At 44.9% G+C, this 17,388-nt stretch overlaps 1 protein-coding gene across 6 annotated transcripts in view; it reads right to left on the bottom strand.

Annotated features, from left to right (window-relative positions):
* The window catches only part of znf536 (zinc finger protein 536), a 248,000-nt gene that overhangs the window by 165,943 nt on the left and 64,669 nt on the right, over positions 1-17,388 (bottom strand). The window lies entirely within an intron of this gene.

Genomic DNA, 17,388 nt, shown 5'->3' with positions numbered 1-17,388 from the left:
AGAAGGTTCCGGGTTTGAGTCCCGGCTGGAGCACGGGGTCTTTCTGTGTGAGTCTGCATGTTCTCCCTGTTCCTGAGTGGGTTCTCTCTGGTACTCCAGCTTCCTCCCACAGTCCAAAGACATCAAGAGGGACCAGGTTAATCCAGACTCTAAATTGACCGTAGGCGTGGCTGGGAGAGCCAATGGTTGTCTGTCTCTATGTGTTGGCCCTGCCATGGACTGGTGACCCGTCCAGGGCGAACCCTGCCTCTAGCCTGAAAGCTAAGGGGGTAGGCTCCACACCCTCGCAACCCTTAACAGGATAAGAGGGAGAAAATGGATGGATGGATGGATTTCAGTCAGACTAGCATGTTTACATGTGTTCTTAAAGCCCAGTTTTAGTGAGACTAACAGAATAATTCAACTTTTTCGAACATCATGTACTGAAAAGAAGGGTTTGTCCCAACCTGACCGGCCCAGGTGTTATGATTTGCTAGGAAGGATCCCCCAAAATAGATGCTTACAGGGTCGGGAGAGCCAGAGAAGAGAGAGGGAGCAAATCGTCTGATGTTCTAAGTGGATAACAACAGCCCCTGCTATGCAGCAGCAGAGGCGCAGAATAATTTAAACTAGCTATCCCACCCCTCCTTCCCCCTCCAGCCCCAAACCCCCACCCCCCACCCCCCCTGGCCACCCCTCTATTCTTATGTTAACACGGCAAAAGAGGAGTGGGCCACCCAGCAGCAAAGAGCAGAAACTTAAATCCATGCTTCAGGAAAAATAATCCATCTCTCTGCCGCTCTCTCGCTTTGCAATGTAACTTTATTCACACACACACACACACACACACACACACACACACACACACACACACACACACACACACACACACACACACACACACACGGCTCGGTAAGGCTGAAACAGATACAGGGAGAGAGCACCAGTACATTTAGTGTGCCTTTAAAGCATATTACTTTCAGACAAGACTTTGAAGAATAATAAACCGGGTGCTTAACTGGGCTATTTTCCCTTTCGGTTAATGCCACGCAACAGCAAGGCGGGGGCGAGGAGAATTCATAAGTCTTTAAATGCAGAGTAAACACTACTTTCTTTGTTGATTGTAGAGCTCTGTTGTGTTTTTTTCCCCCCGCAGATCTTGCCCCCCCCTCCCGCCTCTCGTTTTCTTTCTTTCTCTGTTTATATCTCTTTTCCAATCTTAAACCAGAAGGTTGTGTTTGGTCTCCAAACAGCACATCTGAGGTACACACCTCACTGACATTTTATAGGTTCAAATCCCCAAGAATGAGGAGAGAGAAAGAGTCATATTTTATACCAACGGTTTATTTTAACGGGCGCTTGTAATTAACGCAGCATGTCCTCTATCTCCCAGCCATCTATGCCAAGGCCTTTATTTAAACAACTTTATTGTGAAATGTTTGCGTTCTCAGCGTTCGGCCAAGGCCCACACACAGAATATTATTTCATACTTCAAGGGGAGGGCGGGTGTGTGTGTGTGGGGGGGGCCTTTGGAAGAGTTTACTCTTTGAGTGGTTATTGTTTTTGATTACAACTAGACTCTTTTTAAAAAGGATCAAGCCCAGCAACCTAGCACAGGCACACACACACTCACAGATTCTCACACAGCTACACACTGACGTTGTGCGAGGCTACAGGAGAACCTGTTTACAGAAGGGGTGTGTGAACCTGGAGCTCTCGTCCGGGCCAAACGTACAATCTCAGCATGATTTATGGAACCAAGATCACACTATTTATGTCCAAATAAGAGGACTTGTTAAACGCCGCCGCTCGAGGGCTTCTTTTTGGAGTGTGTGTTTGTGTTCTCGCCGAGTTTAATGGAATTTGATGGGAAGATTGAGTGTTTGAACTTTGTCAAAATGACCCGGGGTTAACACGCTGCTCGACATATGTTTCTCACAGGCCATGGATGCATCTTAAAAGATCAAACTCTGCGATACGTGCAGGCCATCAAGCCACGTGTTGAGCGTGCTGTTGCGTTTGATGCATGTCTACTTGAGATGCAAATCTCTTGCGGTGAACATACGATCCTTGTCTAGTCCAGTCAGACTGTTGGACAACATTCAGCATTTCCCCTTAAAATAATACATTTGATAAGTTGGTCTGCAGGAAGTCAGATGGAGGTTTTAAGTGAGGACGGCATGCCTGCTGTAAGCTGTCAGCACATTAGCAGTTACACGTCTGATCTGCTCAGAGAGTTCTCAGCATGTGACTGCTGAGATGGACACTGGACGGAGGACAAGTCTCTATTGAAACCAGATAAGAAAGCACGTTTGTCTTCACTCAGAGCTCTCACACTCTTTTTAAAGTCACTCACACACATATGCAAATGAAAACTAAATCCAAGGCACACTGAGGGCCGGATCCTCCACCTGGTGTGAAGCGTAGGGCAAGTCACCAACCAGCGCAGTTTCACAGAAATGTTCTTGCGCCAACAGGCGTCATGATGCAGTATTCAGTGGCTGACCGACAAAAACCAGGGCCCAAGTCAAAGGCGCTGTTTTTTTTCTGAAGAGCATTCTGCTTCTCCAGAGGGTCCACTCACGCTCTCAGGTCGACCTCAGCCTCAAACTGTGTCCCACACACTTGATAACAGGGTAAACAAATATATGACGTGTGACGACTGAGTACCTGCGGCAATGCGCCGGCAGCAGGAGCAGTCAGGGTGAGGGAGAGAGGCACGACAGGGTCGGGATCTAGAGGTACCTGATGCTCTTCTGGACTGAGTCCGGGTTCTGACTGTAAACCTGTTCTGGTAAAGCTGTCGTAACGAGCAGCAGCTTTCCAGGTGGTTTCATTATCACATAATAATTTCATTAGCGATGTATTGTTGATTCCTTAATGATTTATGATTGTTTTGTCTGCTTTAACTTATCATAAATATCCAGAATGAAGTAAAGTCCCTGCAGCAAATATCATGCGACATTTAAGCAGCTAAATTAGAAAAAAAATTGTTGTTATAAACTTGATGAGACAGAGGAAATAATTAAAATTTGAGCTCCTGAAATATGTATTTTTCAGACGGCCAAGCAAAAGAATTGTTTGCTCAGCAGAAAATATTGAACTAGACTATAAATTTATGAAAATATCACAAAAACTTTGCACTGCGTGGATGGGTTAGAAACGCACGCACTTTTGGTTTAAATGAGACCGTCTGGGGTCTAAAATGAGAAAGTCAAACATGCTATAGTATACATCCGTGATGATGCAGGCTCAAGAGTCATTTCTCTCACCTCTATAAAAAAAAACCTCACGCTAGATATTCTAGCATGGTATTATCATGTAAAAATAGAGCCTGCACCCTCTGTGACAGTGTCTATATGAGGCGTTTCCATGCCGGCTGTCCAGCAGATCAGATGGATCACAGATTGCCTCGGGATGCTAAGTTTAGTAGATTCTGCTCCTGGCACAGATTGATAGAAAAACCTGTGAGAGAGAGAGAGAGAGAGAGGGATAGAGAGAGAGACTCATGACAAAGGTTGTGAGCCAGTGAGGCTGCGCCGTCGCCTGCTGAGCCACCAAGAAAGACAGGCAACGTATGTGATGCTCCATCTTCCCTCCCCAGCACAGCCTGAGGAGTTCAGGTACACCCTGAAAGGGCAAACACAAACTAGCCTTCCGTACCCTGCCATGCTCGTTCAAATAAGACGAACCAGGCCGGAGACTTCGATTGAGTGCGTTGGTCACTTCACCAGTCAGACTGAGACAGTGTCAAGGTTCTGACCGGCATCTGGACCCTATTAGCCCGTTATCTGCTGCATCTGTATTAATGCGTCATAGAGAGACTGCAGAGTTTCTGTTATCCTAAACTCATTCACCTACAAGTGGAATTCAAGAGCCACATCTTCCAGTAGTTCCTCAAAAACCTCAGATGATTTCAGCTGTTGGGACTCAACGTACACACATGCACAACATGCATGCTAAGAATAATAAAGTAAATTGTTGGGAACTACTGTTCTTTTTTTTCCAGTGTTACAGGGGATTTTATGTTTTATGGCTCCAGAGAGAGAAACTCACAGCCGACAAGTGTGGTAAACAGAAACAGTTCAGAAATGCGGAGGTACCTGATGTCTATTCATAAGTCAGAGTACCACTGAAATGATGTTTAAAACTGTTAGTTTAAGTGAAAAATACTACATAACGTTGCTTAAACTGCAGCGCTTCGGCCAAAATGGCTGCACAGCGCTGATCAAATCATAATTATAAAATCAGAGCGATGTCCAAAAGACTACATGAATTAAGATGAATAACGACGGCTCTACTGTGTGTAGATTTAAGAGATTTACACTCTCTGAGGGACACTCAGGAAAAGCTCGGTTTCAGGCTGAAGACAGAAAACGGAGGAAAACAGCTGTGTTTACGGTTTATCCAGCATACTGTAGACGCACTTTATGTTTTGGAGACAACACCACCAAGAAAACTGCAATACAAACACATTCTTATTTTCCATGTGGATACAAGTGGGAAAGGAGGAATCTGCAGAACCGTTTTATTCTGAAAGGAAGCCAGCAGCGTGACCCTCATTGGACCTTGCAGCGTGCACCTGCTGCAGCTGCAACATGCTAGCACACAGCTTTGCGCACGTTTAGCCTCTGACCAGAACAGCATGTGAGCAGTTGGAAAAAGAGTTGTCAATGGAATATTCGATTTATTTAAGTGTTTCCTACTTGCATTGATACAACAGTGCTAGGATGCATGTATTCTCCTTAGTACGGCCCAAAACTCCTGCTAACATCTAGCTTTTTACCCTTTTCCGCTTTCAGTGGGGCGGGTTAAACTGGCATGGTAACCCAGGTCATATGACCCTGTAGGAGACAATGGTTTTACTGGCTCCGCCTCCAATCAGCACTGACGTCAACACAAAACCACCATCAACGATGTACTTGGAGGCGCCTCCACTACAGATTTGTGCTGTTTTCATCATCTCAACCACAAATGTAACCCGCCTGTTCTCCTGCAGCGCTCCAACAACGATCAGTTGATAAAAACCTCTCCTCTTCCTCTACTCACTTTTTTACCGTGTTGACCGTCTTAACAAAGGCGAGCCCTTGTCTACTCGCAATTGGAAAAGGATCTGGTTGTTTATAGTGAATTTACCTGGATTGAAAAGCCTGTGCACAGGTATGTGGGGTGGAAAAGGTCAGATTAGTGAAAGAAGTGGTCATCTCTTCCTGGTTCACTCTCCTCCTCTGCCTTCATCCTCACCATTCAGCGCTGCCTCTGTCTCCTCCTCCCGTATGTGTTGGGGTGAGATGCCTTCAGGTGATAAAGCGAGGTGCAGACACTCCTTTAGTCTGGTGGAGGCCAAACAGATCGAAGACCACCTGGCTGCCGGCTTAGACCCCCATCCTCTCATCTTCCCTTTTACTGTCTCTTACCCCTTTTCTTTTGCTTTTATTCATCACTTCTTCTTCTAAACAATTGGAGGTGTTGGATTTCTTTTTTTTTTTAATTACAGCAACTTCTCTAACACAAATAAGGGGCTGCTCTGAGACAAACAGCGGTAAATAGTGCGCACACACACACACACACACACACACACACACACACACACACACAAGCTTATTCAAGTGGCCAACAAGTAGTGCTCATACTCTGAGGCTCTATTGATCGTACCTGCCTCCGCCAAAATCTCCACTGTCATTCAAACCTTTTCAATATTTAAACACCAGCTCCGACGTCCCTGCACCATCAAACACACACAAGTGAACACACACACACACACACACACACACACATACACAGCTGCAAATGAACCTGTTTTACTACCTGTGGTACCTCAAAAAGGTACACACACACACACACACTGCCCATTACCACACACTCACGAGATAGAGATGTAGAGGCTGAAAAGCATATTTCAGCAGACAACTATTCTAAATCATGGATTGCTCTCTCAATGCCAGCTGACAAATATTATTAAGAGCTACACTGGGAGTGTTTGTGTGTGTGTGCAAGTGTGTGTGCGTGTGTGTGCGTGTGTGTGTGTGTGTGTGTGTGTGTGTGTGTGTGTGTGTGCAAGGCAGAGAGGCATATAAACCACGTGTTATCATCTGGCCTCGTCTCGTGCCCAGACTGTAGCCGGCTTTGACCTTGGGCTCCGCCATATTCATTACATCATTAAGTTACCTCTTCATTAACTTTTCATTGTTTATGGAGGAGGCATTGGGGGAGGAGAGGATATGGGGTGGTTTGGGGGCGGGGGGGTTGGTGTGGGGGGCACTTTATATACTGTAGATATTTAAAAAAAAACATCTCCCCGGCCGGTCGGGCCGACTCAGGGGATGGTTGAGGTCTCGTTGGGCTTCGGGCTACAATGCACTTCCCTTTGGTAAAGTATAAGAGCAGAACTTCCCTCAGTAACCTTTGACATGCTGATGACATCAGGAAGGTTAGCAGGTGACAACCTCCAACTCCACACGGAGGGAGCCTGAGGACCAACACCCTATCAAGAAACTGCTGCCCCTCAGCAGGCTTCCAGAAGGCAGCCAATCAGGTGAGGGGAGTGGCGATGCTAATTTCCTGTAGGCCAATGAAAACACATAATCTATTAAAGAGGCAGGAGCAAAACCAGCTTGTTTGAGCGGCTGCAGGAAGAACCAGCGCAAGCCTGATGGGGACTTCTTAAAAACGTTCACAATGACTCTGCAGTGAATGTGAGTAAAGTTGAAGTACAAAGCTGGAAAAGGACACAAGCGCTCCCTCTGTCGACCAGGCTAGCTGCATCGGCCATGTTGTTTTTTTGTTTTTTAATCAACTTTACTGACATATGGGGGAAAGAACTTGTGTTTTAAAATGATGCTCTAAGATTACAACAGATTCATGAAAGTCAATCACACTTAGCAGTCAGTGACATGTCGTGGAACTGAGAACATGTGGGTGGATACGTTGAAGAAAGAGAGAGAGACAGAGAGAGAGTCTCAAGGGTGGCTACACTTCAAAATTTGACTTGACTGACTGACATGGCTGAAGGACGGTACCCAGTGGGATGCCAAAGAGAAAATAAATCTAAAAGAAGAATTGTGAGTACAGTACAAAAACAAACACTTGTTGAGTGCAGGTTTTAATCCCAGGTACCAGCACCGATATCTGTTGGAGTGTGAAGGGGAGCGACTCCCTCCTCAGACTCTGGTGCTGTTCTCCATCGCCAGCTGATTTCCTCCTTCACTCCAGTCAAAGTGACTCCGGGCTCAGCAGGCATTTCTCACTGGAATGTTCAAAAGCCATCGTTCCAGGCCACTGAGACTACCAGGACTATCACATCTGGGTTGATTTTCATTGTCAAAGCCCAGATTGGTAAAGTTCTGACCAATGATGTCCCACGAATACAGACATCAGATCATAAAACCCTTGAGTGTCATTCTGAGCGTGATGACAAACAATATGTTTGGTGCTTGGTTGCAGCTTGTTATTATGTTATTATGCATTTGCTGTCACGCTGCCACCACCAGCGTTCTCTGACGGGTCCGTCTGAGTCGACCACATCCTGGATTCAGAGCAGCTCTCAATGTCTTCGGGTCCCTTTTAGGACAACTTCTTTATGCTCGTGGGTTTCGAGGAGGATTTCCCCGACCTCCACCTCCAGCTGCTCCAGTATTTTTAATGGGCTGCTCCCAGTGAGAGTGTTGGCGCAGTGGAGAGGAAACCAAGACGCTCAGGTGAAAGTCAATGGATAAGTGAAGATTTAAAATGTGACATTTGGCAAAGCACAAGTGTCCTTGTGTAATTAAGCACTTAAAGGGAAAGCAGCCACCATTTTACGACCTGTGACCGCGGAACATCGTCTATCTTTCTATCGGAGATCTCATTGTGAACATATTTGCGAAGGCTGGCCTTGTAGCCACCAGACACTGTTGTGCTTCCACACCACTCTGCCTTCCTGTCATTAGCGATGCATCGCCCCGACCGCAGGCACAGATTGTGTTTAAAAAAAAAAAGAAGAAAAAAAAAAAAGAAAAAAAAAAAGCAGTCCTGGCCAGCCACCATCTACGATTGCAGGCCAATTATAAATGGCAAATCACTATACAGCATCGCTCGCTCACTCTCCCCCTCTCACTCACTCTTTTTAACGGCAGTTTCTGGCCAGAATCCACCGCTTCTCTTGAATAACGTGTAGATGGCCCTTTGTGTTACAAGCTGCTGGACCCTTGTTAGTTCACACTTTTTCGCAGAGAGAGCTTAGAGGAGGAGAAAGAGCAAGAGACGTTTATCACCTGCAGCTTTTTACAAACAAATCAAGGTTGTAATTTTGCCATCCTTCCTGAAGACGTTTAGGTGACAAAGCTGGGGGGGGGGGAGCCCTGTTCAGTGGGATTATTTAGGAAATTCTGGTGTTTAAGAGGACAATCCAAATCCTCAAGGCTGAATCACAAAAGATCACTTACCAATTACTGAGCTCCAACACATTAAGAGGAAAGGAGGGAAGGGAAAGACTCTTGGGAGACGTTAATAATATAACTTTAAACATGCTGAGCAAGAGATTTGTGTAAAAAAAAAAAAAAAAAAAAAAAAAAGGAAAACAAAAAAGCAAAGCAGAGTGTAATCAAATTGGGGCAAAGCAGATAAAGTGGGCTTCTCTTAAAATTGCTCCACCATCTTTCTCTCTGTGGGTTCTTTAATACATAAGAGCAGGCAGCCGGAGTGGAAGGGATAAGGCAGGCATTACATTTCCACGGCTCTGCTGTTCTTCTTCAACACTGGCATTAGTCAACGATAGCTCATGGAGCCAATCAGCGAGGCAAATTCACATGCAGTTTGAGGTTCTCGCCGCAGGGTTTGTGCAGGTAACTGAACTCCCTCGCTGACCTCATCGCCGCCTGGGAGGAGGGGACGCGAGGAAGGAAGCCCAAAAAAACCTCAGAGTGCTAAGGTGTGTCGTGTGTTGGGGGCGACTGATGCGCAACGATCCCTCGTGTTGTTGGACAAATGTGCATTAAAAAAAAAAAAAAAAAAAAAAACATGAGAAAATGTAGAAATGCAACATGTTGGGTCCAGTCTTGCTCCGTTATGGAATCTGCGTAAAAGCCTCCTCTCTCTCTGCATCACTTCAACCCAAAGACAAACTGAACTGAAGAAAGTCAAGCAAGCAGCGATTGATCTAAACCCCCTCCCTTCAACGCTCACGTTAAAGATTTGGACGTGACCAACGCCTCGCCTCCACTCTGTTAGGGTCTTCACACGCAGTTCCAGTTCACCTCCGTTTCTATAGTGATTTTCTACAAATATCAAGGACAAGAGAAGAAGAAAAGTCTTCAATCAGTCCTGGTGCTGGGCTGTGCACTGAGAGCGAGAAAGTAAACGAGCGCAACAGCGAGCATGCATACCACATGCCTGTCATCCGATGTTATCTCGCGGGACGTGCTCGCCAGCAAGTTGAACCGCTGGAACAAACGTGTGTGTAAGTGCACCAGGTCGCTTGTTTTTAGTTTGGCTGATTGAGGCAGCAAATGAGTTGCAGAATAATTGGCAGCCGCAAATCAAAGGCTAAGAAGAACAAAATGTTCCTTCCTTCCTTCCTTCCTTGCCTTTCCCTCCGTTTAAAAAAATGAGTTCTAATTTCAACCCTTGCACTGCCTCACTTCCTCTGGAGGACTTCACTTACTGTACCGACTGTGCAGTCAGCAGGAATTTGGTACAGGACTCAAATGATCAAGGACTGATGTGATGTACGATCAGATTAGTGAGTGTGCGCGCTTCTGTAAATCAATAAATTGTGAGACTTCATCAAGTTTACTTCATTCTACACGTACAGAGTGATTCCCAAAACAAATGTCTCGCAAAAAGAAAGCAGGAAAAGTTGAAGTCCTCGTTGCAGCTTTAGGAAGCTACGATTGCAAGATGTGTAAAACCTTTAAACAGTGGCAGACGCCTCGATTATTGATGATGTAAAACTTTTTTTTTTTTAATCTTGCTTTTGCATTTATTGAATAAATGGATCCACTCTTGTTGCACTCTTGGCAACATGTTGTTTATATTGATACACGTGTTTTGGTTTATTCTTTTAAATTTTTGTGTCACCAAAGACATTTCAATCTTTTTATCATTTATGCCATTACAACCGAGTTATACTTTGATGTTTTAGTTTGCTCTCACCATGACTGTGTTGCTTCCATAGTTAACATGCTAACTGCATTAAATAACTCACAGTAAAGCCTCCTCCGCCCGTCACCATTCGAGTTTCTTCTCCCATCTACAGTAGGAGGTGTAAAATGTTTTGTTCTTCGTTTTACTGATTACTGAAATGTGCTGGACCGCTGCTGCCCGCCATGTTTACACGGGAACATTTCTTTCTTTTTTCCTCTGGGTTCCGTCAGTGAGTTCATCCACGCTCGGGTAGGATTCCCCACCTGATACAGGCGGGTTTATTAGCGTGCATGGAAACACGCTCACTGACGTTTGATGACTGGATACTCCAGCACCCATCTGATAAGTCACTCTGCCTACAGACCTGAGTGTGTGAAAGCACCTGAAAGGTGTCGCGGTCTCTGTAGCCAATCGCCTGTCTCCTACATGCACGAGGTTTCTCTGGGCAGCCCGACGGTGGGAGGAACTGAGACGGAGCCTCAGACGACGTCAGAGATGCGAGCTGAGATGGATTTTTGTCAATCTGACAGGTTACATCCAACCTGTTTTCTTCTCGACCTCGGAGACACTTGTGTCTGCCTCGCAGCATTACTGTCAAGCTGATCTATGACGGAACCACTCTGACTCCCCTTCCTCACGTTAGCCTTATGGCTGTACTCACAAACAGTCTGCTCCACACTCTCAAATGGAGAGGGCCCATTTTTAAAGCGCTTACACTAGCAGGGACAAGAGTTGCAAAGTCGTTTATAGGCTATAAATGTTATGATAAAAGTATGACGTCAAGGAAATCCATCAGTTTAAAGGAGAACAGATGGTGGTTTTAGGAAAGGTTAGCATAAGGTTGCACAGATCTTTTACCTCCATTCTATAGGGAGGAAAATTTTGCATGATTAGTAACAAAGCTCTCAATCAAATGAGCGGTGGCTTTAATTATCTGTGGAAACGACGACGAGCGAACACCAAACCGAGAAGATGACTTCTCAGAGGCTCTTTCAAATTCCATTATCTTGAGATTGTGCATGTCAGTCTTTTGTGTATTCCACTGTGGTTTCCCAGTCCAGCTTGACGCAGAACACCAACCCCACTGACGAGGACGAGAATTCAGAAACCAAATAAGTGGTGGTGTCGCATCGAGGTGATGACATTCGCGTTCGCGCTGAGCGTGACGTCATCAGACCACACGCAGACCTCACGCGTACCCACGATAATCAGAGCGGCCTCTGCTATTTGACGGGGAGCACCACCAGGGAAATGAGGCTGTGTGTTTGTGTAGGAGTGTGTGTGTTGTGCACATGTGTGTGTGGGGAGGGAGCGAGAGAGAGAGAGAGACCTCTGAGCCCTAGGGATAGTGTGTCACATAAGCTCCATCACAAGGCCGCTTTATTGGGCCTGGCATGGGTCAGACCCCTACTGTCATCTTCAAATATGCCTGCCACCTGCTCACACACCCAGCGACACACATGTACACACATCCATATGTGTGCAGGCTTACGACACACACACACACACACACACACACACACTCATGCATACACAAGACAGCACACATGGCTGGCAAAGAATTCATCTGGTGTTTTCTGGTAATTGCAACAAAAACAGAAAATCTGCACGTGTCGCGTTCATTTCCCAGGACCCCAGAGTGGAGGGCTAATTTCAAACAGCCTCTCCTTCTCACATGCTTTTTTTTTTTCCTTCTTTTTTTGCATCATCTCATCTCAGAGGAAAAAAAAAAAAGGGGGGGGCGTCTTTTATGCAGCGGCCAGTTTCGCAGACGGTTATTTGCTTAAGAGAGACTGAATTTCTTTATTCACCTACCCAGAGAGGGCTGATGCCACTCTGCCTTCAGATTCCTCATGTCTAAGATAAACGCCCAGGCCGCTGCCGTGCCACAGCCACCAATAGTGTAAATTAGCAACGCGGCCACAATCAGCCCCGAATGCAGAAGAAAATCAGCTGCTTTCTTGCAAACACTTCAAAACTGGAGTTCCTGTCAACCCAGGGAGACGTGCGTGCGCTCTGATTCAAGTCTCTAAGTTATCTATAAACACGTTTGTGGCAACGATCCGAGAGTAGAACTTTTACAACATTATTCAAAGTCGGGATTTGCTTGAACCCACAGGTGACGAATACTTGATTGTTGTGAGAGAACTACATTTTCCATAGGCGGGAGCAGCAACACTCGCTCTCATGTTTGTTAACCTCACTTTGGCTAACATTATAAAATGTATATGATTCAAGACTGATGTCGGTGTTTTGCAGTCTCTAGCCATGCTGGTTTTGTCCCCCCGGATGTGCTCATGTCACATTAGCATGAGCGACCACACCCTCGACCTCCACACCAGCGTGGGTTGTCCACTCGTAACATTTTCTGACCAGATTAAGATGCAATTAGAGTGAAACATTGTCCTGATGATAATTCTGTGGCTCTGTGGGAATCTCTTATCTACATATTTTATATCATTAGTGGTGAGGTCTGTCCTCCCTCGGGCTCAGTAGGTTTCAATCTTTTTTCTTTTTTTTTTTTTACAGACAGAAAAAAAAATGGAAAAAAAAAATCAACATTCTGCCAAACTTATTTTGAAAATATTGTCACGTTTCTGTGAAGGCAAATTGAGAAAATATTTCAAAAAATTTTCTCTAGAGTTTGTTTGAAAAAAAGAACAATATATTCAATGTTTTTTTGTTGTTTTTTTTTACAGGGAAAAACTGAAAGACTCGTTTCTGCAAAATCGTTTGGCTGAAACCCCCCCCCCCCACCCACAAAAAAAATTATGAGAGAATATTTCCAAAGTAAATTCTAACTTTCTGTTCATCGGTTAATAATCACGAAACGATACGAGGCGTCTTTTTTTCTTCAAATATATACACGCAAAGTGAGAGTCTGTAGTCTTAAAGTCTGTTCAGTTGCGTTATTTGCTCGGTGATCAGTTCATATAATCAATTTGGGTTCATGATATATTTATTTGAACGCAGCACCGACTCAACTGGCATCCATCATCCTAAAACGAGCCCACGTGTTTCAGAGTGTCTACAGTATGTGCGCGCTTTATTTTTTCCTCATGTTTGTGTGTACGATCGTGTGAATCGGTGTGTGAACACGTGTCTGTTTCTGTGTGTGTCACTGTGCGCCCGCCCGCATGTGTCTGTGTGTGTGTCAGTGTATCTATGTGTGTGTTCCCTGATGGAGATAAGTCTGAGTGGTTAGGAGGGAACAGATGTCAGCTGGTGCTGGCTGCCAGGAAGACTGAACAAAGCCAATCACGTTGCCTTCCTGTCCAAAAAGCATGGCAGAGGGAGACCTGCATCTAACAACAATTTGTGGCATTAAGTCTGAGTACGCCACCCTGCCTACAGCCCCCCGCTACACACACACAAACACACACACACACACACACACACACACACACACACATACACCACCATCATCCTGTTTGGAATAAATCTGGTATAAATGACTGGTGCTGATATGAAAGATTGTGGAGGGAAATAACAAAATGGCGTCTGTAATATGATCTGCCCTTGTTGCTACAGTAGCTTAATCATTCATAAGCCCATACAGTGGGAGGACTGAGTCTCTACTGGGCTCCTTTAAAGACATTCTGCCTTATTTACAAGTATCACTCCTAGGATTTGGCCATTTTCAGGTTGTCTTTTTTTGTTTTGTTTTTTTAAGTAAATACTCAACGAGAAAACGTGTATTTAAGTCTCACTCACTGCTCCAAATGTTCCTCTCTGTCTTTCTTTTAATCTCTCCTTCTTTCTCCGTCAGACACAATCATATTAACGGTAACTTCCTTGACGCGCTAGGATGAAAGTGTAAAAGCTAATTTGGGAGAGAAACATGCAGATCTGAAGTCTTTTGGGAAAGGAGGGTGAGTCATGCAGAAAAGCATATTCACTGACAAAGAACAGCGAGAAGAGACAGACAGGCACACGTGCATGCAGAGAGAAAATATAGGAAGATCTAATTTATGTTGTCAGTAAAGGTACATAATGATCTATATCATCTGATTATATAAATATGACAAACACAGCAGAGAATCAGAGCCAGCTCAGTTTGAAGGAGCCTGAAAAATCACAAATTCTTTTCTCTCCAGCCAAAGTTTAATTCTCAATGACAGTCGGAGCTTCTGTTTGGAGGACAAAGTGCAGACGCGCACACGCACGCTCGCACAGACACACACACACACACACACACACACACACGGAACCCACTTGGGCAGAGAGCTAAAGAGCCTGCCAGTCCGGTTGGGCAGAGGTCTAAAGGCTCGGTTCTGGGACTGAGACCTCCCGTTTGACTGAAATCGCCTGCAATAACTCGATTTGATCCAGCTCAGCGTGTCTGACCAGACTTCCCAAGAAAAAGAATAAAAACAGCACTTTGAATGAGCATCCAATCTATTCTATCCAAATATATTAGCTTGTGTGTGTGTGTGTGTGTGTGTGTGTGTGCGCGCGCGCGTGTGTGTGTGTGTGTGTGTGTAGCCGTCACCATGGCATCTTGACTGACAGATCCTTCGAGATAGTATATTACAAATGTGCTGACATTTGACCTCCCCTCTGAGTTGTAAAAACCGCACTCCATTTCCCTTAAGACTTTAACGGCCTGCACAAGTGCCGTGTGCGCGCGTGCATGTATTTGCATCTGGCGATGTGTGCACGCCTGTGTGTGTGTGTGTGTGTGTGTGTGTGTGTATGTGTGTGTGTGTGTGTGTGGTGTAACCCTGAGGTTAAAGAGCAATCTGTAGCCAATTAAGAGCTTCACTAGGAGGGCCCTGCTTCCTTGAAGGAGAGGAATGCTCCACGAGCTTAAAAGAGGGACTTGACTCAGGCTTTTGGCAGCGGTACGAGTGTGTAGTTGTGTCTTTTCGAAGGTCTTTTTTGAGTTGTGCAGCCGTGGATTGAGGGTAAATTTAGAATTGGAATTAGGGTTGGAGTTAGGCACATTGTTGTGGTGGGTTAGTATTCAAGGCTCTTATGTCTATGAGTTTAGCCTGGCCTCCCTTTTCATGTTCCTGTTTCCTGACTAACACTGATCGGTAGGTTTGGCTGATGCTTGGATTTATTCTTTTGATCAAGATAAAATTAAGATATATTATTTTTGCCATTGTCAGAAAGTTATGTTTAAAATCAGTAAAATTTATATTGAGCCTTTGAAAAAAGAGTTCCCAAAGAGCGTTGGGACCCGCTGGTAGGTCAAAAGCTGATTTCCAGACATAAAAAAAAGACTCAAAAATTCTAAAAAAAAAAAAAAAAAGAAGGTCCCAATTTTTTGAAAAGAACCTCACTCTACACTCACTAAGATAATAATAAAATACAAAATACATTTAAATTATTACTATTAAGAGGGCCTGTGCCAGGTGAGTTCTTCATGGCCCCGCCCCTTTCGGAGACTGGCAGACCACAGATTGAGACGGATCCTTCACCTCACAGTCACAAAGTAATGATCAAACCCGTCTTTCACGAAGCAAAGGCCTTCCAACATTCCGACACGACAGTGGCATTTCCCCCAGCGGGACAGTCAGGAGAAACACATGAAATATTCTGGGCAAAATGTACTTGGGCTCTACTTGATAAAGTCAACTACAGGTGATGGGGGGGGGGGGGCGTAGCTCTGGCTCGTGTTAGTCTCTCAGGAAATTAATGTAAGTCAATGTAATGTCCTCTGAAGTGATGGAAACACGTTTGAGTGTGTATGTGTGTGTGTGTGTGTGTGTGTGTGTGTGTGTGTGTGTGTGACAGAGAGAGAGTGTGTGTGTGTGTGTGTGTGTGTGTCATGCTTGAGACATTTATAGTGCAGGCTGTGTGCTGGTAACAATTAAGTGTCAGGGAGCTAATGTAAGGTTAAAAGTTCAACGCTCACAGAGGACTGGTTCTGAACCTCGATGGGAGTTTGAAAGCTGCAGGTCTGACGTCACGCTTGCCACCTACGGAGCGAGCTGGCTGTCTCCCTGACGCTGTAAATAACAACGAGCGCGGAGGGTAAACATTCACAACAATGTTGGCAGCATGTGTTTGTTCCCCTTAAAGGATCATTTAAAAAACTCAAGCAGGTTCGAAAGGCCTGTTTTCTTTGAAATAATTCACCAAAATTGCACCATTTATCAGAGCCGCAAGCTGTAAAAACATGACGTATCATCAGGCTTTCTTATTCCTGAAGGCCACTGAATGAAACGTGTGTATGATATTAATGTCTGCGAGGATCCCAGCCTCAAATGCTCAAATTAAATCACGTCTCCTTTTTGATTAAACTAAAACGTTTGCACTAACACGATCCTGTTAAAAACTAGAACTTCTGCACCGCTCAGCACAATTGCCAAACCACGACAGACTCAGCTGACAGCAGAAGTCACACGGCAACAACTCAGCTGATCTGTGGGATGTAAAAAAGACACAAAATACTTGAAATATCAAGTTTAAAGACATCGTAAAATTGTAACCAGCTCAATATGCGTCAATTTGAATTCTTTAAAATCTTGCTAACCCCTATGCACCCTCGGATAAATGCAGTATGTTTAACATCCCTTGTTTGTTTGTTTTTTTGTTTGTCTTTTCTTCTGAAATAACACACGTGAATTCTTTTTCACGAGTTCTCCGTGCTTCTTGTCACGATTGTGTTGTTTTCATTAAATACTCTGTATTTACATTTTTTAAAATGACAATAAAAACCAGTAAAAATTGTCACAGAGTTAAAAGTTTTGGGGTTTTTTTTTTCATATTTTCATGAAAGAATACCTGATAAATGGTGAGCCTTGCAAAGCTGGTGCATGAAATAGGGCTGCAACAGGAGGGAGAGGAGAGGAAACTCCCATCTGAACTCTATGAAGCCGGCCTGACTTCATCCTTTAAAATACGATGCGAACTTGTGCTCGAAATCAAGGGAATGTTTTATAAGAGCTTCTGTTTCAGGTCGCTGTGAAAAAGAGATATACTGTTGGGATTTATTTGAAAATTATTTTAAAAAGTAGTTGGAGCAAAGGAGGAATAGTAAAAGTGGGAGGGAGGGAGGTGAGGAGGGAGGGAGGGAGGGGAGTCGGGGTTCGATGTCCGTCCTGCCCTCCTCTCCCAGCAGCTCCTGCCATCCATCAGTGGGTGAGCAGAGAGGATCGGAGACCAAAGTAATGAGCCGTAGGCCCCTTTACACGTGTTGACGCGCCGCTAAATAAGATCCATTTACCTAGGCTACTGTGGCCGTGCCCCATCAGCAACCCCCCCCCCCCCACCCCCCCCCCCCCCCACACACACACACACACACACACACATCTCCAACACACCTTGCGATTCTGA

The sequence above is a fragment of the Aulostomus chinensis genome, chromosome 2 (assembly GCF_037954235.1).
Source record: "Aulostomus chinensis isolate RoL2024-O1b breed Wild chromosome 2, RoL_Achi_v1.0, whole genome shotgun sequence".
Taxonomy (NCBI): Eukaryota; Metazoa; Chordata; class Actinopteri; order Syngnathiformes; family Aulostomidae; genus Aulostomus; species Aulostomus chinensis.
This window is presented reverse-complemented; position numbering and strand designations above follow the sequence as displayed.